Raw genomic sequence first — 17,439 nt, forward strand, 5'->3', positions numbered from 1 at the left:
TCGAAGTTTATTGGGAATTTTGGAATTTTTCGTTCCATGCGCTAAGAGATGATGGGCATGTTCGCGCCACATGGCTAGCCAAAGTTGCTAATTCGACAGAAGAAATGGACATTCTAAAACCAAACAACGATTTATTCTGGACCTAGGACTCCTTGCACAACATTCTGATGGAAGAACAGCAAAAGTAAGACAACATTTATGATGTTATTTCGTATTTCTGTGTAATATGTTGACTGCAACACGGCGGAGAATACGTGAGCGCTGTCTCACAATAACGCATGCTGTATGTACCTGTAAAAGTACCTGCCCTATCCAGAATAGCCTCCTCTCTCACTGACAGTTGGGGCTGCTATCCTTTCACCCTCCTCCATGGCTGTTAGCTAGCTACCTACAAATTCATTTGGAGTTTTTTTTTACAGTGATAAATACATCAAGATAGTTAGCTAATATGAAGTTAGGTAGCTGGTGATATTTAATTAACTTAGCTAGCTATCTATACAGAATGTGAAGTTGGCTACATAGCTAGCTAGCCAACTAGCTAGCTCATTTAGCAGCTCATTTGAGTTAGCCTACACTGTAGCTAGTTAGCTAATAATACATTGTTAAAAAAATAATAATAATCAAAGTCTATTTAGTTACTTACTTGAATAGGTTCTCCCAGCCATGTGGACAATTGGAAACAGGGCAGCAAAGTTTGTCACCAGAGCGTTTTCGAGGATATTACTATTGAACTATGTACCCATTAAATAACCAGACCTTCATACAAACTTGCTCTGCTGAATTCTTGACGGAGTCACAATGGGCGGCCTAAGCGGCATCTAGTCCATCTGCTGACTGGACGCAGTTGTGTAAAATGTATATTTTATTTTCAGACAACAAGTTAAAGTGTAGGAAGCATGAGTTTTTACTCACCAGTGTAACAACACAGTGTGGTTAAAGACTTAATAACTTAGTTGTAGCCACAATTTGGTTACCTATAAGTACAAACATTTCTGTTTGTTATAAATTTAAGTTTGTAAATTTAAATTTTTTATGTTTTCTTTACTCAAGTATGAAAATTGGGTACTTTTTCCATCACTTTATTTATATAACGACTCCTTGCGTCAAGCAGCCATTCCTCTGGGTAACCCTGCTGTCTGAAACGCTCATCCAGTCGGCTTGTTTGTCATAGTCACTATGTGTACTACAAATCCTGTGTATGCAACTTTATTGGCTGATGGGGAGGCTCTTTTTTAGGGGTGTAGGGTGGAAGCTGTCTCCGTGTAACAGGGAAGTCATGTCCGTCGGCTTCCTGTATAGGTCTGTGCTAAAGCCACTCTTCTCCCTCTAAATCAAAATGTCCAGATAACTTGTTTCATGTGCATCAAAGGTGAGGGTGAATTTCAGATGTTCACTGCTTGTATTGATGGAGTGGAATCGATGAAGTTCCTCTGCTGTGCCCTGGAATAGAAGGAACACGTCATCAATGAAGCCTTTTTCAAAGCCTGATGAGGTGCTAGAATGGATTGTTAGGGCTGACAATCACGTTCTTCTCTAACAACCCCACATACAGATTGGCATAATTAGATGCAATTTTTTAAACTACAATGACCATAATGCACTGCGTGTCTACTTGTCTTGTCTGTTTATTTTACACCTGCTATGTAAGAGACAGAAGAATGCACGATGGTCAATGCTATCCGGGATCCTTGGGACATCCCTACCCTAAACCCTAACCCCTACCGTTACCATTTTAAATGTCAACTTCAATGGGCTAGGGACGTCCCAAGGATGTATCTCTACCTGAAAATACATGATCTAAGTGATTAATCGTTTGTATTCAGCAGTCAGAAAGCCTTATTTACTTTAATGAACTACTAAAATTGTGATTTTGTCAGACAGCAGCTCTACACTTTATTGACTGACTGATCCATTCATCCTTCCATCCCTCCTCAGCCTTCCTCTCCTCTGAAGACCCAGTGAGGGTGGAGCTCAGTCAGAGAGCTGTTGAGGGACTGGTTAGGAAGAACACTTCTACAGCCAGAGAGGTGAGAGGTCACACGTGGTTTAGATGGTAAATATTTATGTCCCCTTAGCGTTTCATCATGTCAGCAAAAGGGAATATGTTCCATCATCTATGTTAATTTACATTAGTGCAAATTGTCCACTGATATTGGTGTAATTTCTCACCCATTTTGGCTGTATAAAAGTTAATTTCCCCTCAGGCACACACATTTGTTCTTTGTTATTACCCGGCCACTGCCTGTTCAGCCCGCTATCATCCAGAAGTCGAGGTCAGGACAGGACAAAGCTGAGACCAAGAGACGGAATCTGTTTTTCAATCTCAAGGCCATCAGATTGTTAAATAGCCACCACTAACACAGAGAGGCTGCTGCCTACATACACAGACTTGAAATCATTGGCCACTTTAAGGAATGGAACACTAGTCACTTTAATAATGTTTACATATCTGGCATTACTCATCTCATATGTATATACTGTATTCTATCCTATTCTACTGTATCTTAGTCCATGTATTACTCATCTCATATGTATATACTGTATTCTATCCTATTCTACTGTATCTTAGTCTATGCCGCTCTGACATCACTCGTCCAAATATTTATATATTCTTAATTCCATTCCTTTAGATTGTGTGTATTATTAGATATTACTTGTTAGATATTACTGGACTGTTGGAGCTAGAAACACAAGCATTTTGCTACACCCACAATAACATATGCTAAACAAGTGTATGTGACAAATAAAATGTGATTTGATGTATATAGGTCTGGTGTTGGAGATCATTCCCCACACTCTGTGGATCTCCTGCATGTATTTTCTGATGTTTAATCAGACCACTTGAATGAGAGTATCTCCTGTCACATTGCTCTCAGCTATATGACTGCTCTCCTGTGTGTGTTCTCTGGTGTGATACCAGGTTGCTTGACTGAGTAAAACTCTTCCCACACTGATTACAGCTATAAGGCTTCTCTCCTGTGTGTGTTCTCTGGTGTCTATCCAGGCTGTTTGACTGAGAAAAACTCCTCCCACATTGCTTACAGCTATATGGCTGCTCTCCTGTGTGTGTTCTCTGGTGTGATACCAGGTTGTTTGACTTAGTAAAACTCTTGCCACACTGATCACAACTATAAGATTTCTCTCCTGTGTGTACTCGCTGGTGTATTTTAAGTTTTGATGAAGATTTGCAATGTTTCCCGCAGTCAGAGCAGCAGATAGATTTCTTCCCTGTGGGTTTCTGCTGGTGTTTCTTGAGGAGTTCTGATCTGGAGAGACTCTTCTCTGCCTCGTCAGCATCATGATGTTGTTGAGACTCCCCAGAGGATCCACAATAGTCCGGTCTCTCTCCTGTGTGAATGACAACGTCAGACAGACGGTTAAAGGCCCACAACAGCAGAAATCCACTGTTTATTTGAGGTAAAAGGTGATGCCCAGAGGGTACCCATGAAGTTGTACAACAATTGACATCTGTTGAATTATTTGACAATTGTCTTAAGACAGTCAATTGAGCAACAATAATCATATTTTGTCTTGTTTTCACATTAGTAGTAACATGGATGATTGTAGACTAGAAATAAGTTAAAGTTGTTGAAACTCTAAGCAGTGTGCCAGATGACTTTTGGTCTCCAATATAGTCCTCTTTCTGTGTTTGTTAAAATTGTGGCACAAGGGCAATTTGGTTGTAGAAACTCCTCCATGCTAATGAGGAAACCCCCTCTAGCACCAGGGTCAGCGCACTCTCAAGTGTTGTTTTTTTGCCATTATTGTTAGCCTGCCACACACACACTATACAATACATTCATTAAACATAAGTTTGTCACAACCCGGCTGGTGGAAATTGACAGAAGACCAGGGCACAAATAATAATATAAATAAATTATTTTGCTCTTTATTTAACCATCTTACGAATAAAACCTTTTTTGTTCTTTGAAAATTGGGAATAACTCACCACAGGTTAATGAGAAGGGTGTGCTTGGAAGGATGCACATAACTCTGCAATGTTGGGTTGTATTGGAGAGTCTCAGTCTTAAATCATTTTCCACACACAGTCTGTGCCTGTATTTAGTTTCACGCTAGTGAGGGCCGAGAATCCACTCTCACATAGGTACGTAGTTGCAAAGGGCATCAGTGTCTTAACAGTGCGATTTGCCAAGGCAGGATACTCTGAGCGCAGCCCAATCCTTCTGATTAAATAACATTTTCACAGAACCGCTTGTTGCAATTTCGATGAGGTTCTCTTGTTAAGATATCGGTAAGTGGACTGGAGGCGGGGCATGAAAGGGATAACAAATCCAGTTGTTTGTGTCATCCGTTTCGGGAAAGGTCCTGCGTAATTGCGCACCCAACTCAGGTGCTTCGCTATATCACATTTGACATAGTCAGTAAGCTTGAGTTCATTTGCACACAAGAAATCATACAATGATGGAAAGACCTGTGTGTTGTCCTTGGTAATGCAGACAGAGAACAGCTCCTACTTTCTTAAATCATAGCCTCAATTTTGTCCCGCACATTGAATATAGTTGCGGAGAGTCCCTGTAATCCTAGATTCAGATCCTTCAGGCGAGAAAAAACATCACCCAGATAGGCCAGTCGTGTGAGAAACTCGTCATCATGCAAGCGGTCAGACAAGTGAAAATTATGGTCAGTAAAGAAAATGTTAAGCTCGTCTATCAATTTAAAAAAAAAGTGTCAATACTTTGCCCCTTGATAACCATCGCACACCTGTATGTTGTAAAAGCGTTACATGGTTGCTGCCCATATCATTGCATAGTGCAGAAAATACACGAGAGTTCAGGGGCCTTGCTTTAACAAAGTTAACCATTTTCACTGTAGTGTCCAAAACGTTTTCCAAACTGTCAGGCATTCCCTTGGCAGCAAGAGCCTGTCGGTAGATGCTGCAGTGTACCCAAGTGGCGTCGGGAGCAACTGCTTGCACGCACTCTACTATGTCTCCCTGCGCCATCAGTACAGAAACCAACATGAGCAGCAGCTACGTTTGGCTACATATATTAGTGGAATTCCCGCGAGAGAGTAACGGTTAATGTGATTGGAAGTTAATTATTTGACTAAGCTACCTGTATTTGACATTGTGTTGCGATTTCGCTGAACACTAGATGGTTTAATTGTATTTTTGGCAATGAAACGAGGCTACTCATGTGAGAAAAAAACCTCACCCAAATGTATAGCCCCGTTGGAAAATATAAATTGTTCCATATAAATCAACAGGGAGTGGACGGTGGAATGGGGTGTCTAGCTTGATCTGAGGTCGAACAAGAGCTCTTGGAATGACGTGTCCACAATTTCCTTTCTCTACCTAGGCGCGGGAAGGACCTTCCTATTGTCTTCTGATAAGAGTTCGGTATACACGGCTAATATCTCCGGATTTGTTTTTATTTGATACATATTAGAAAAACATCATAAAGTAGGTTTTTTCAACCGAGTTTCATCAGTTTATTTAACGTTTAATGGGTCTTTTGGAGTTTTCCGTTCTATGCGTCGAGAGGAGATGGACATGTTCGCGCCACATGGCTAGGTAAGGTTGCTAATTCGACAGGAGAGAAGGACATTCTAAAACCAAACAACGATTTATTCTGGACCTAGGACTCCTTGTACAAGATTCTGATGGAAGCTCAGCAAAAGTAAGAACAATTTATGATGTTATTTCGTATTTCTGTGGAAAATGTTTAGTCCTATTATCTGCACTTTTTGCGGGTGCTGTCTCGCTATAACGTAAGCTTTTTGTTATGGTAAAGTTATTTTTTTAAATCTAACACGGCGGTTGCATTAAGAACTAGTGTATCTTTCATTTGCTATCCAACATGTATTTTTTAGTAAAGTTTATGATGAGTTCTTTGGTCAGATTAGGTGAGTGTCCTAAATATCTCCAGACAATTTGGTGAATCGATGCTACATATTCACAATGTATAACCACGGTTTGCAGCTCTAAATATGCACATTTTCGAACAAAACATAAGTGTATTGTATAACCTGATGTTATAAGACTGTCATCTGATGAAGTTGGTCAAGGTTAGTGATTAATTGTATATATTTTGCTGGTTTTTGCGATCACTACCTTTTGCTGCTAATAAATGCATTTGTGTGTTTGGCTATTGTGGTAAGCTAATATAATGCTATATTGTGTTTTCGCTGTAAAACACTTTTAAAAAATCGGAAATATTGGCTGGATTCACAAGATGTTTATCTTTCATTTGCTGGACACCATGTATTTTTCATAGATGTTTTATGATGAGTATTTAGGTATTTCACGTTGCTCTCTGTAATTATTCTGGCTGCTTTGGTGATATTTTTGATGGTAGCTGCAATGTAAAACTATGATTTATACCTCAAATATGCACATTTTTCGAACAAAACATACATTTATTGTATAACATGTTATAAGACTGTCATCTGATGAAGTTGTTTCTTGGTTAATAACGAGTCACAAACCCGGATCCGGGATCCCCCCCCATCAAAAAAGCTGACTAGCATAGCCTAGCCTAAAGCCACAGGGATATCATATAATAAAATGTTCATGAAATAACAAGTCCAAGACACCAAATGAAAGATACACATCTTGTAAATCCAGCCATCATTTCTGATTTTTAAAATGTTTTACAGGGAAGACACAATATGTATTTCTATTAGCTAACCACCATAGCAAAAGACACAACTTTTTTTCCCCACCATTTTTTACCTGCATAGGTAGCTATCACAAATTCGACCAAATAAAGATATAAATAGTCACTAACCAAGAAACAACTTCATCAGATGACAGTCTGATAACATATTTATTGTATAGCATATGTTTTGTTCGAAAAATGTGCATATTTCAGGTATAAATCATAGTTTTACATTGCAGCCACCATCACAACTCTCACCAAAGCAACTAGAATAACTACAGAGAGCAACGTGAATTACCTAAATACTCATCATAAAACATTTATGAAAAATACACAGCGTACAGCAAATGAAAGACAAAGATCTTGTGAATCCAGCCAATATTTCAGATTCTTTAAGTGTTTTACAGCGAAAACACAATTTAGCATTATATTAGCTTACTACAATAGCCTACCACACAGCAGCATTGATTCAAGCCAACAATAGCGATAACGAATAAACCAGCAAAATATATTTATTTTTTCACTAACCTTCTCAAACTTCTTCAGATGACAGTCCTATAACATCATATTACACAATACATATATTGTTTGTTCGAAAATGTGCATATTTAGCGGCACAAATCGTGGTTATACAATGAGAATAGTAGCCAAGCTGCCAACAAAATGTCGGGAGAAATCTTGGGAGAGGCACCTAATCTAATCAATAACTAATCATAAACTTGACTAAAAAATACAGGTTGGACAGCAAATGAAAGATACATTAGTTCTTAATGCAACCGCTGTGTTAGATTTTTAAAATTAACGTTACTACGACATACAGCGTGCGCTAAAGCGAGACCGCACCGAAATTCATGGCCGAATAATAGTTTTACATTTTTCAACAGAACAACAAATTAACATCATAAATAGTTCTTACTTTTTGATGAGCTTCCATCAGAATCTTGGGCAAGTGGTCCTTTGTCCAGAATCATCGTTGCTCGGTTGTAGATTGCCGTCTTCAACTTAGGAATTAGCAGCAAACATTAGCCATGTGGCGAAGACGTGTCCAACTCACCATAACGCAGGACAAAGAAATATCAGAAAATCGCAATATACTGATATAAACTGATATAACTCGGTTTAAAATAACTACATTATGATGTCTTTAACACCTATATCGAATAAAATCAGAGCCGGATATATCTAAGGCCTATAACGAGAGCTTTCAGAATGCCATCCTGAGGTCCTCCTCTGCGCCATGACGAACGTTGAAAAGAGCGCACCTCCGGTTCCATGAGCCTTTATATGGCCTCAGATCTGCCTAGCAACACAATTCCAATTCTCACTGCTTACTGACATCTAGGGGAAATCGCATGCAGTGCATGTCGACTCATAGATCACATGCAATTTAATAAACTGACCCTGGAACAGAGCATCGATTTCAGATTTCTCACTTCCTGACAGGAAGTTAGCTGCAACTTGAGTTCTGTTTTACTCACAGATATAATTCAAACGGTTTTAGAAACTAGAGAGTGTTTTCTATCCAATAGTAATAATAATATGCATATTGTACGAGCAAGAATTGAGTACGAGGCAGTTTAATTTGGGAACAAATTTTTACAAAGTCGAAATGGCCCCCCCTATTGACAAGAAGTTAATGACTAATTATATCTCTATTTGGTCGGTTTTGTGAAAGCTACCTATGCGGTAGAAAAATTGTGAAAATATGTGGTTGAGTCTTTTGCTATTGTGGTTAGCTAATAGAAATACATAGTGTTTTCGCTGTAAAACATTTTAAAAATCGGAAATGATGGCTGGATTCACAAGATGTTTATCTTTCATTTGCTTTATTGGACTTGTAATTTCATGAAAATTATATTATATGATATCCCTGTCGCGTTAGGCTAGGCTAGGCTATGCTAGTCAGCTTTTTTGATGAGGAGGATCCCGGATCCGGGTTGGTGACTCGTTAGAGTTTAAATCCACACGTTATGACTATAACTACTGTTCCCTGAAGGAGGGAAACTAGGTACAACATACTACTAAATCCACACCTCGCTGGAAGCCCCGCCTTCCACAGGTGATGAGCGTGAGAGTCGGATTTATTCCTTAAATTTAATACCGCACTTCACCGACCCAGGAAGTAGCGGGGCCAAACAGGTGTTGTAACTCGTTCATAACTGGCACGCAGATCGGTAGAAATGGTCAGATAAATTGGCACTCTAAATGGAAATGGAAAAAGTTTGCCGAGTTTACCGGAAACTTCATGAGCATAACGTCAGAATTTACGAAGGCCAGCAGCAGGTCGGTTGGTTATTTTCTTCTGGTTATATTGATCTCTGGCTTCCTCAAGTCATTTGTGTTAATTATTTAATCAAACGCTTGAAGCATCAGTTCAGTTCAAGTTCCGCACAAACAGTTGATTTGATTAAACACATACAGTTGATTTGATTAAACACATACAGTTGATTTGATTCAACACATACAGTTGATTTGATTAAACACATGGGGTGTGTCTATATGGAAAAATACACGTCATAACATTTCAACTAATCAATTGGTAGAAAGAAAATACAATATTTCTTTGTTACCTGGGACACCCCTAGAACATACAACATACATGCATTCAGACCCCTTCCCTTTTTACACATTTTGTTACGTTACAGCCTTACTCTAAAATGGATTACATTTTTTTTTTATTATCAATCTTCAGATAATACCTCAAAATGACATCACAATACCCCATAAAAGTGAGAAAAAAGTTTAGAAACGCTTGCATACCAGTGGTTGTATCTCTGTAGGACATGTCAGTAGGTTACAGTAGGTTGTAACTCTGTAGGTCATGCCAGTAGGTTACAGTAGGTTGTAACTCTGTAGGTCATGCCAGTAGGTTACAGTAGGTTGTATCTCTCTAGGTCATGCCAGTACGCTACAGTAGGTTGTATCTCTTTAGGTCATGCCAGTAGGTTACAGTAGGTTGTATCTCTCTAGGTCATGCCAGTACGCTACAGTAGGTTTTATCTCTTTAGGTCATGCCAGTACCCTACAGTAGGTTTTATCTCTTTAGGTCATGCCAGTAGGCTACAGTAGGTTGTATCTCTCTAGGTCATGCCAGTAGGCTACAGTAGGTTGTATCCAAGTGGAAACAATTATCAACCCAATGTGGAAAGTGTCGAATTTGGTCAACAACAAAATGAATGGCTTATTTGCTATGTGAGGTTTACTTGATCCAACAGAAGTTTCGGAATGATTAAGTTATGTGGACACGTGACATACCGACAACTTTGATAAAAACACTATAGTTGTTTCCAGATCGCTATGCATATTCATGCTAGTAGCTTAGCATCTCTCTCCATTGAATACAGGCGGTGTATATTCATGCTAGTAGCTTAGCATCTCTCTCCATTGAATACAGGCGGTACATATTCATGCTAGTAGATTAGCATCTCTCTCCATTGAATACAGGCGGTGCAAAATCATGCTAGTAGCTTAGCATCTCTCTCCATTGAATACAGGCGGTTGACGTCAACAACCCTCATAGAATATAAACAATAGATTACAAAAATAAGATGTATCCACCAATCCAAAGAAAGAGTAGGCGGGAGCTAGACAACCCACAGTTCCGCTTTGTGGACAACAACTCCCCTTGTTAGGGCGGAGAGACATCTTGTCAGTATATCCATAATCTTTGGTATAGCCAACCCAACTCTCACATGGCACTATTGGGGGGGAACGGTGTGTAGTAAATCATCACTACATGAAAATCACTACATGCCGTGCACCCCAGTCTGCGGTCAGCAGATAGACCCTTCTCAAACATATATGTTAAACAAGAGGTAGCTTGCTCTCTACGTCGTCTGATTCTAAACATATCAGTCATCATCCTAGGGCCCTCCGTTGAAGAGGTATTGACGAGCCAACTCCGAATATCCAAAGTTAAAAACAAATTTAAGGCGGTACTTACTGGTGTTAATCAGATCTCCTTCCTCCAATGTGACAGTAATCTCTCCTTCCTTCTTCACTCCAAAAACGACATCCTCCTCTTCCTCTTCTTTCACTGTAACAGCCTCATCCTCTACTTCTTGTTTTACTGTGACATCCTCTTCTTCCTCCTCCTCTTTCACAACAATGTTCAGCCCCAGAGCTTCTTTCTCCGTCCAGCAGACTTCCTCTTCTTTTACTGGAGGGGAGAAGTTTAGGGAGCTCATGTTCGGGGATGTTAGCTAGCTAGCTATCATTAGCGACTAGGCTAGTGCTAACTTAACCAGCCAGCTAATATAACTGACTAATACAAAATAACGTAATATTAAATTAAATAGGTTAACAAGTAGATACGACAGACGTGTGTCTAAAACACAGTAGCTAATATAGACCGAAATCGTATAAATAGCTTGAATCATTCGGCTATGTTGGCTAGCAAGCTACCGAGGTGGTTGACGAGCTGTTTATGAAGAACCGTCCACTAGATTATACTGTAATGACCCGGCTGGGTCATAACTGGAAAAGAGACGGACTCTAGGTGTGCAGGTCAGAACACAGGTTTATTCCTAAACTGGGCTATTGTTCCGGCCACAGCCCACGCCGCTAAATGCCGAACGTACACAATGTTACCCTGTCGAGTTAAGGGTCACTCTCATAGGAACAGATCAAGGCCCCGAACAGAACGAAATAAAGATGAGACAGTAATCCCTATTTATGCATTTCCAAATCCCGCGGGATTACCCATCATACCCCCCCAACCTTTCCATCTGTCCTGACATATTTAACCCCTGCTAGTAGCCATGAGAACCATAACACACCCACAAACACAGAACACAATACCGGGTCGTTACATAGCCCCCCCCTTTCTAAACCCTAGCCCCTAGGGTTACACAACAAAATCCTTAAAACGACCCGGAGGTCGCATCAGTCTCTTGGGCCTCCCCGTGACTCTCAGCGGTGAACCCCCAGAACACTCCTCTGCCCCAATGTCATTTCCAGCGCCCTCCGAAGAAGCAGCCCCCTCCCCAGGCTCAGGTTGCGCTAGAGTCTCCTCGTTAGACTGTTCCCGTGGGCTCACATCAGAGCCCTCACTCCCATTCCCTACCGTTTTCCTCCCTCTGTAGGGTGCCAATCGATCCCGGTGGACCACCACCTTCCTGCTCCGTGGGGGGACCTCCACCCGGTACGTCACCTCCCCCACTCTCTCTATCACCAGACACGGCCCCACCCATGCACTGTCCAGCTTTGGGCACCGCCCCTTCCTGCGCGTGGGGTTGTGAAGCCACACACATTCTCCCGCTCCAAAGTGCCTCCCCCTAGCGCGCGAGTCGTAGTGGCGCTTTTGGCGCACCCCTGCGTTCTCGAGTTGCTCTCTTGCGAAGGTGTGAGCCGCTTCTAACCTGTTCTGCAGACGACACACATAGTTCGGGCCAGGCAAAACCCCGTCGTCATTATCAGGAGGGTGGCCAAACGTCTGTTCGGCTGGGGTGCGCAACTCACGACCTAACATTAGTAGTGCTGGGGAGCACGCAGTCGATTCTTGAACAGCCGACCTACACGCCATAAGAATAAACGGTAAGTGGGTGTCCCAATCTCTCTGGTGTTTTGAGGTAACGATGGCCAGCTGCTGTGCTAATGTTCTGTTAAATCTTTCCACCAGCCCATCACTCTGGGGGTGAAGCGGAGTAGTGCGCGTCTTCTCCGCGCCTAACCGTCTACACAACTCTGAGAACACCCGTGACTCGAAGTTTCTCCCCTGGTCGCCGTGAATAGACTGTGGCACCCCAAACCGACTGATTATTCCCCCCACCAACGCATCAGCTACTGTCTCCGCCTCCTGGTCTGGGAGAGCGTAAGCCTCCGGCCACTTGGTGAAGTAGTCCATAGCGGTTAGAATCCACCTGTTACCGCTGTCTGTGGTTGGAAACGGCCCTACTATGTCTACCCCCAGTCTCTCCATGGGCTCCCCTACTGGGAATTGTTGTAGGAGGGCGTGTGACTGACCTGGAGGTCCTTTTTTAGCAGCACACTCGTCGCACTGCCTACAAAAGTCCTCAACATCCCTCCTGTGCCTGGCCCAATAGAAGCCTTTACGCACGCGCTTTAACGTTTTGGAGACCCCAAAATGCCCTGCGCCTACTCCCCCATGAAGCTGCTGTAACACGCTCCCCTGCAGCCTTTTGGGCACCACTACCTGCCACGTAATTTCTCCAGTCGCTGGCTTTTTCCACCCCCTCTGGAGCACTCCCTCAGCCACTCTAAGGACTGTGAATTTAGCCCACAGTCCTTTGGTGACTGGTGATAGAGGGGCTACTTCCCCCCACGGCGGTCGTCTTCTCTCTTCCACCCACCGCAGCACAGGACGCAGCTCTGCGTCCTCCTCCTGGCGACGCCTCCACTCCCCAACGTCCACAGCCTCAAGCTCCCGGCACTCTGTCACACTCAGCTGACTCACCGTGGCGGTGACTCCCTCCTCCCTGCACAGTTCTCTCTCTCGCTCCACCCGTTTGGCACAGTACCCACAGCCATCCTCAGCACACGGGCGGCGGGACAAGGCGTCTGCATTGCTGTGGCGAAGGCCGGCTCTGTGCTCCACCTGGAAGTCGTAGGGTTGCAGCTCCTCCAGCCAGCGGGCAATCTGACCCTCTGGCTCCTTGAAGGAGAGAAGCCACTGCAGGGCGGAGTGATCCGTCCGGACCACAAACGGCAGGCCCCCCAGGTAGTACTTGAAATGGCGTACTGCTGCCACGACAGCCAAAAGCTCTCTCCTTGTCACGCAGTAGCGTTTTTCAGCCTTATCAAAAGTTCTGCTTTAATAAGCTACTACGTGTTCCCCATCAGGGCCACGCTGAGCCAGCACAGCCCCCAAACCCTCATTGCTTGCGTCGGTGTCCAGGATGAACGGACGGTTCGGGTCTGGTGAGGCCAGGACAGGGGCCTCCATCAGGGCACATTTGAGGGCCTCAAACGCCCGCTGGTGCTCTTCGGTCCACTGAAAAACAGTGTCCTCCTTGAGAAGGTGGTTCAAAGGAGCCGCTACCCCCGCAAACCCCTTCACAAACCTACGATAGTAGGATGCCAGCCCCAGGAAGCTCTTAACCTCTTTTTTCCCCCCTGGAACTGGCCACCCCCTCACAGCCTCTACTTTGTCTGGCATCGTGCTGATGCCCTCACCACCCAGCTGATGCCCCAGGAACGCCACCTCCCTTTGCATGAAATGGCACTTTCCCGGATGTAATTTTAGCCCCGCCCCCGAGATCCTCTCCAACACTCGCCTAATTGCCCCCAGTTCCCCCTCAAACGATGTGCCGTGCACCAATATGTCGTCTAGGTACACAACACACTCGTCTCTCGGAACCCCCGCCAGCACTCTGTCCATGAGCCTCTCAAAGGTGGCAGGAGCATTACAGAGCCCGAAGCACAGCACCTTGAACTGCCAATGGCCCCTATCCGTGGAGAAGGCCGTTTTTTCACGTGCCCCTGGCGAGAGGGGCACCTGCCAGTAGCCACTGCGCAGATCAAGGGAGGAGAACCACGAGGACCCTCTCACGTGGTCTAGCGACTCATCAATCCTCGGTAGGGGATAAGAGTCTTTAGTGGTGACAGAATTTAGGCCCCTGTAGTCAACACAAAACCTAAGTTTACCCCCTTTCTTAGGCACCATGACGACCGGCGCGGACCATGGGCTATCTGATGGCTCAATGAAATCAGCCCGCAACATGTCAACAATAGCTGTGTCTGCTGCTTCCCTCCTGGCAAGGGGAATACGACGGGGCCGAATTTTAATGGGTCGGGCGTCCCCAGTGTCTATTTCGTGCTGAACTAGGTGCGTTTGTCCTACCTCATCTTCCCCCCAAGCGAAGCTATCTTTAAAGTCCAACAGCAGCTGCTTTAACTGTCTCTGTTGTCCCTCATCCAGACCCTGACAGTTCTTCAGCCACACAGCCTCGACGGCGTCGATAGCTTCCTCCTTCCCCCCGTCGGGCTGATGGGATGAAGGAGCCAGTGTGTTTTGGGCTACTGGGCTGCCTGTGCTTGCACCATGATGGGGAGTGAAGGCCGTCGCCGCCGGAGACAGCTGCTGGGATGGCACAACGACCAAGGGAGCAGCCGGGATGACCGGTGGAGTTTCTGCAAGCTTGGAGGAAGACGGAGGGACAGCCCTGCCCCCTGCTGGCCCTCCCGAAGGCGACATTCCCACTGTGGGCCCCCCCGACAGCCTCAAAGTGCCCGACGCTAAGTCCAACTGAGCCCCACAGTTTTTCAAAAAGTCCATTCCCAGTATACAGGGGTCCTGCACCGCTGCTACCCACACCGGACACCCCACAGTTCTCCCCCCCACAGTCACAGATAGCTGACACTTCCCTAACATGGGGGCTAGCTCCCCCGTGACAGTCCGTAGCTGGACAAGGGTCGGCTCCACCCGCACCCCAACAGGTAGTATGTCTGGTCTCACCAGGGTTACTGTAGAGCCCGTGTTGACCAGGGCCAAACATTCCACCCCCTCTACCTTGACGATGACATTGCAGAAGTCCCCAACGGTGGTACGTCCCACCACAACTACCGGACTAGGAAACACGGCGGCAGCTACACCCTGGGGGAGCAGGTCCCCACCCTCTTGTCAGCGCTGCTGGGTACCTCCTTTGCTTACAGTGGGTTCGGGGGCGGGGGGGGGTGGGCCCGCGCTGCCCCCTGCGCGAGAACCCGCTGTCGTTTCCCTGGTGACGGGGGAATCTGCCACACTACCGCTGAATGTGGCCAGGCTGGCCACAACCCCAGCAGACAATAGGAGTTGAGCTGACACTGCGACGTTGCCTGGAGCCCCTCTCCATGACAAGCGAAGCAGTCTTGACTAGCCCGCCCAACTCGTCAACCCACTCTGGTTTTGTGACCCCTGGCACCCCAGCCACCGCTGCTCTCACCTCTGGTTGACTGGCGACTTCCACTCTCACTCCCTCACCCCAGATCAGCTCCCTCTTCCTGGCTATCTCCACTGCAGCCCGCAGAGATGGTGGGTCCGCCATCTGAACATGCTTACCCAGTTCGGTGGAAGAGAGCGCTCTAATAAAACTGTCCCGTGCCAGCTCGTCTTGCACCCCAATCGGCATAGTTGCATAAGCCCGCCTGGTCAGGCTCAGAATACCACTTGCCAACGCCTTTAATGATTCCCCCTGAAGTCTCTTTTTGTTACTCAGTTCAATCCGCAGCATGTTGGGCTGCGCGTTGCTGCCGAAACGGCCCCCCAATGCCTCCACTAGCGCACCGTAGTCGCCCCTCTCGTCCGGGGCTAGCGTTAGCAGGCATTCCGACGCCTCCTCTACCAGGCTCAGGGCAAGCTGTAACGCTTTCGTCTCGTCAGACCACCTCCCGGCTCTAGCCAACAACTCGAATTGAGTGAAAAAAACTTCACATTTACCTTGTCCATTGAACTTTGGTAGTTTAGCCGCTACCGTGGCTAATGGCAATAGGTCGCTGCCATCTCTGTTTACATATGCAGGCCCAGCCATTTCCGCACCCGGTGACGTCGATATCCCCGTCGCCGTGACGTCTGCTCTCGAGCGATGTGAAGGAAAACCCGCCAGTTCTGCCATCTTGCTGACTGACAATTTAACTCCCGCCATGTGGCTCTCCAGCTTCCCTATGGCAGTCGCCGCCTGACCCTCCCGACCGGGTACCCCCGAGCCCACAACGGACACTTTGTCCGACTCTTCCTTAATTTTCCGCCTCGCCCCAAGCATCATGACCGTAGATGCGAGTCACGCTAAAGCCAACCCGGCCTGTACTGAACAGCTAACTCGCCTAGTCTCTATCCCGTAGTTCGAAAGCACTTCTGACACCAATGTAATGACCCGGCTGGGTCATAACTGGAAAAGAGACGGACTCTAGGTGTGCAGGTCAGAACACAGGTTTATTCCTAAACTGGGCTATTGTTCCGGCCACAGCCCACGCCGCTAAATGCCGAACGTACACAATGTTACCCTGTCGAGTTAAGGGTCACTCTCATAGGAACAGATCAAGGCCCCGAACAGAACGAAATAAAGATGAGACAGTAATCCCTATTTATGCATTTCCAAATCCCGCGGGATTACCCATCATACCCCCCCAACCTTTCCATCTGTCCTGACATATTTAACCCCTGCTAGTAGCCATGAGAACCATAACACACCCACAAACACAGAACACAATACCGGGTCGTTACAATACGTTACGCTGGCAGCATCGCCTGAAAGACGCACATCGCCGTCTGCTGACTGGAGTGGGAAACGCAGTTGAGGAAATATCTTATTTTTAGACAAAGTTCATTTTAAATGTACTTAATAATAAATAAAAAATACTTTAGTTTACAGCGCATTCGGAAAGTATTCAGACCCCTTGGCTTTTTACACATTTTGTTACCTTAGCCTTATTCTAAAATTGATTAAATTGAAAATGTTCCTCATCAATCTACACACAATACCCCGTAATGACAAAGCGAAAGCAGCTTATAGAAATTATCGGAAATTTATTACAAATAAAAAACAGAAATACCTTAATTTACATAAGTATTCAGACCCGTTGCTATGAGACATATTACGGACATATTCAATCTCTCCCTATCCCAGTCTACTGTCCCCACATGCTTCAAGTTGTCCACCATTGTTCCTGTACCCAATATATATATAAACCCCAATCTCTCCCTATCCCAGTCTACTGTCCCCACATGCTTCAAGACGTCCACCATTGTTCCTGTACCCAATATATATTTTTATTTAACTAGGCAAGTCAGTTAAGAACAAATTCTTATTTACAATGACGGCCTACCCCAGCCAAACCCCGGACGATGCTGGGCCAATTGTGCGTCCCTATGGGACTCCCAATC

The 17,439-nt window shown here is 45.1% G+C and overlaps 2 protein-coding genes and 1 long non-coding RNA gene across 3 annotated transcripts in view; 1 reads left to right on the plus strand and 2 right to left on the minus strand.

The window, feature by feature from the left end:
* The window catches only part of LOC139567014 (zinc finger protein 180-like), a 740,647-nt gene that overhangs the window by 276,399 nt on the left and 446,809 nt on the right, over positions 1–17,439 (plus strand). The window lies entirely within an intron of this gene.
* LOC139567006 (zinc finger protein 180-like) overlaps positions 1–17,439 on the minus strand; it is a 497,856-nt gene that overhangs the window by 78,706 nt on the left and 401,711 nt on the right. The gene's annotated exons all lie outside the window — the stretch shown is intronic.
* LOC139567026 (uncharacterized) lies at positions 613–12,041 on the minus strand. The gene is made up of 2 exons (XR_011673205.1): positions 10,564–12,041; positions 613–3,348 (listed from the first exon to the last, which is right to left on the minus strand). It is a non-coding gene; the product is annotated as an uncharacterized lncRNA (long non-coding RNA).

This window comes from Salvelinus alpinus, unplaced genomic scaffold (genome assembly GCF_045679555.1).
Source record: "Salvelinus alpinus unplaced genomic scaffold, SLU_Salpinus.1 scaffold_40, whole genome shotgun sequence".
NCBI classification, from domain to species: domain Eukaryota; kingdom Metazoa; phylum Chordata; class Actinopteri; order Salmoniformes; family Salmonidae; genus Salvelinus; species Salvelinus alpinus.